Raw genomic sequence first — 4,751 nt, forward strand, 5'->3', positions numbered from 1 at the left:
CCCCACCTGAGCTGGGTGCTTCACATGGGTTCAAACCTCCTGGAGGCTTATCACACATCGGCCTTAAGGACAGCAGCGGCTACAGGGAGATCATGATGACAAGGCATTGAGCTCATCTATGATTGAATTTTATAATGATAATATTCAAGCCCTGCTACAGGTAGTTCTACTAGTTATTAAATCATCTTTTCCAGTCTGGACTGTGAATAATTAAACAATAAAAATGTGAAAAGTACAATTTCATGTATTTAGGGTGATTGTATTTGTCTATTATTATGACTTAAATAAAGATCAGAACACATTATGAGTGATTAATGCAGAAAACCAGGTAAATGCAAAGAATTCACAAACTTTTTCTTGGCAGTGAAGAACAGCAGTGTAGTGAATTGGGACCGCTGGTGCTAGTTTCTATGCTGATGGTAATTGGTAAGTGTTTTCTTCCAACAAGAAGAGTTAAAGTCCCCAACTATGATTTGAAATATGGCAGGTTGATCTGTGTCTTGTTTGGAGTTGATTTCATGCAGCAGGTCAAGCACATGATTATAGTTGGCCACTGGGGGTATATAAACTGGTTAGGATTAACTTGCTAGGTAAATAGAATGGACAGTATTTGATATTGTTATCCTGGTCATCCACTGCACCTAGTCCCATCTCCAGCCATCTAGACTCCGTCTTGCCACTGGACCCAGATGGGAATGGGGAAGACTCTCCCTCACTTATGGTATCTTTAGTCAACAATGGATGAACAACAACATTTGATATTGTTAGATGTTCAAGGTTTGGGTGGGGGGGGGGAAGAGAGAAGAACGCGAGTCTGACAAAACAACCACATCAGCTGAGGGTTTATGATGAACTATACACCTCCAACTTTTGTCTTTCCTAAACTAGCAGTTTGTGCATCTTTTGAATTGAGAATTTTCATTATTGCCTTATCTAGTATGCCTGGAAACATGGCACATGAAATACAACAATCTCTCATTTCCCTCCAGTACAGCATTTAGGCCCTCAGTTTTGTTCTCCAGTGACTGCATATATGTTAAGAAGATGCTGGGTTTGGGCATTTCAGCCTGGCTTAGAGTCCCCATTTATTTTTGCACTTGGTCTTTATCCTTTCATGCCAGATTTAAATCAAACCGAGACTGCTGCAGAGAAGGGTTCTACTTCTGTTCTCTCCGGCATCAAAATCCTCCAAATTGTTTGCATTTGTACTACTTGAAGCTTGTGGAATGGAGATATTCAGATCTTTCTGGAAGATTGCTTCAATTACAGCACCAATATTTATGAATCTCATATGAAACCAAAAGCACTGAACCAAGTTTGCAGCACAATGCACAACTTCCATGGAGGTGTTAAACATAAATGTTCTTGAGCTAACTCGACACTTAAACCCGCACTGACGGAAAGCATACAAGGCGTTGGCTGGATGCAAGCTTGGGACCATTTGCCTTGAAACCTGGTGCTGATGCCACTACACTAATGGCCAGCTTTAACACTAAATTGATGGAGGGTATATTGACTGGCCACTTTATGGCCTCATATGGAAACATCAGACATTTTTCTACAAGTTGTGGATACTGCCCAGTCCATCATGGGCAAAGCCTTCACCATCGAGCACAGCTATATGGAATACTATCCCAGGAAATCAGCATCAATCATCAGGGACCCGCAGCACCCAGGCTATGCTTTCTTCGCACTACTACCATCAGGAAGGTGGTATAGGAGACCCAGGATCCCCACCACCAGGTTCAGGAACACATTACCCCTCAACCATCAGGCTCCAGCAGCAGAGGGGATAACTTCACTTATCCCCATCACAGCCTGTTGGGTACAGTCTTTCAATGATTCTATTATAGTGTGCCTGTAAGAAAATGTGCCTATTATATTCTATTATAGTGTGCCTTTAATAAATTTACTTGGAACTTTTAACAATACCAAATCAAGTTTTTAATGCCCCAAGCTCTACTGTGCATTGTTTAAATCAGCAATATTAGACTACCTAATGTACTGCTGAAACATTAAAAAGTTTTCTTGGCATTTTAATTAAATAGCAAGGGTGGTACAATCCTGGCTTGTTCCACATACAATGGAAAGTATTCAGCATTTACAGCATAGGGAAAATGGCATCAGGTTTCTAGATTGAAAAATGAACAGACAGCAAGAGAGAAGTAGACTTTATTTCAATCTCCACAGACAGCCGCATCAACAAGAAATCCAAGAAAGGTGGTCTCCATCATCAAAATTTAAGGACAAGTCATTTTCACAGATTATGCAAAGAATAGCCACAGACAACACAGATTAACTTAAAGTGGAAAGAAATCCACAGATACATGTCCAATGTACATCTAATTTAAGAAATTTAACTTGCAGTAGGATGCAAGGAAAATCAGATTCTGGTAAAGCCCGGTGGCAAACTATTAACCTGGTGTGCAATACCAAAACTACCAATGGAGCCCATCATCAGTCAACTATTAGAATTCTAATTTGGTAACTTGGTGGTTGATACATGGCTACAACAATTCAACTATCTCGCAGACATGGCTGGTACAACAGTCATGACATTAGTTCCACCTTTAAATCTTAGCTGCAGCATTTGATATTTAATTCAGTGCACATCTCTGGGATGATTAATTTTAAAGCGACACCTGGTCAAAGCAACTTGATAAGTCCACAAATGACATTCCTTTCCCCAAATGTTCAGCATCCACTTAGATAACAATGCTCAAGGTACTTTAGATATCAACATTGATGGGCTTCAAAGCAAGGAATTAAAACAGAAAGCTCCAGGTAAGATTACTACTTCCTTAAGAAACCTTTGCAGTTGAGAGGGGAAACAGGCACATTACAAGGGTGGGGGTGGGGGGGGTGTTGGCTTAGATGCTTGTACATGCTGGATGAAGGAGATTGGACAGTTTAATACTAGGACTTCGAGCATCAGTCAGCCAAGAACTGGATAGTTTATGGTATCATTCCCAACACTGGAGTCCATAAGAGACTGGAACACACAGAACAAATAGTGGTATTCTAGTGCAGAATGGCAGGAAATTGGTATTAATCAACCAATCACATTATCTGCTCAATAAAACATTGCCTACGTATTATCTTTGTGATCTATTTAATACCAAATGCAGTGAGTATATATTATTATTTTTTTTAAAAAACCAGGAGGAAAGCAAGGGTCAAAAAGCAAACAAGATACAGGAACCATTTGTTGCAGCTAACAAATTTTGCAACGTGATCAAAACAGCATTTAAATGTAGTCCATTTAGATACATACACAAATGGAGTTTAACACCACAGAACATACACCTGGCCTTGGGCTTACTGAAATGAGGGGCCGTGACAAACCACAGTTTAAAAAAAAAAAAAAAAAATAAATCACAACCTGGAACTGTAGTTAAAACTTTAAAATGCTAATAAACTTATTCATAAATAGTCAATCAAGACCAGTTGCATGTGTGAAATTGTTTCGAAGTTTCAAGATGGCCATAGGTCATAATGGAGTGCAATAGTGAAATTAAACAAAGTTGTCAGGGCTATGGCCAAGCCCAGTCTTGCATGTTAATATATGCACAAGACTCAGTCTCAGTACATATGCTAATTGTCCCCTAGGAACAGTCGCAGACCAAAAAGCCCCCAGAAATCCTGGGTATAATTACATTCAATGGGTGCATTTGCAAACCAGAGAAAAATGCAAAATCCAGTGCTTCTAGAATAGTGAAGAAGTTCAGGTACAGCTGGAAGGTATTAAATATCAAAGAAAATAGATCCCATGCAAAGTAAGACATCACACCCCAGCCAGCATACACGCACCAACTCAAATGGCAGTTTGTTGCCACAATTTGAAATGTGAATTGCAGGATCAAATTCAATTGAAACATGATGAGTAATGCAAATCCAAAACAGCAATTCAAAAAGGCACATCAGGATCTGGGAAAATAAATGTTGAGCCTTTAACCTAAAATGATAAATAGCAGACTCAGAGTTACTGGCCAAACACTGCTCTGTGGTTTGTTACACAGGCAGTTTAAAGCCCAATTTGCAAACTACTGAATAAAGTGGCACTGCTGTGCATGAACTTCAACTAAAGACATTCCAGGACCATGAGGAAAGTACAGGCTTGAACAAAGATTACTGCTCAACATACCAGACATCCACATCAAGATGTGCTAATGCTTATAACTACCTACTTGGTCCAGTTTTGTTTATTTAAAAACCAGAGTCAATGTCATAGGAAAGACTGCTTAACAGTCGTTCCCATTGAAACCGAATACGTAGATCTGGAGGGATGTTATGCTCAAGAACACATCTGTGGTACAGGTGAACTGTTATGTTTTGCATTGAAACAATTTGTACCAGAAAGTGCTGCACCACAAAGAAATCACAATATCTTGGTGGCAAACTAGCTTTGCCTCCATTTACCTCTGGACTAGAAGTGTGGTGCCAGGAGTAGGGGCTCCAGCAGAAAGCAGCGATCAGAAGTCAAGCCGGTTGGTTTGTTCCAGCACTGACAAAAGTCAGCCATTGTCAATGTTTTACAATAAACCCCCATGACAGACCAAATCCAATTAGAACTGTTAATGCCAATCCAGGTCACTAGCACAAATGGAAGCTGGAGAACAGGTGCAACAAGTCTGACCAGTTGGATCAAGGCCCAATGATAAAAATGTAGGGCCTTTCAGGTTGTACAGCCCTTTTCAAAGCTTCCCCACAGCCTTTCGAATTACTCTCACTGTCATCTTCAAAGTTGATGA

Source organism: Mobula hypostoma, chromosome 10, assembly GCF_963921235.1.
Source record: "Mobula hypostoma chromosome 10, sMobHyp1.1, whole genome shotgun sequence".
NCBI classification, from domain to species: Eukaryota; Metazoa; Chordata; class Chondrichthyes; order Myliobatiformes; family Myliobatidae; genus Mobula; species Mobula hypostoma.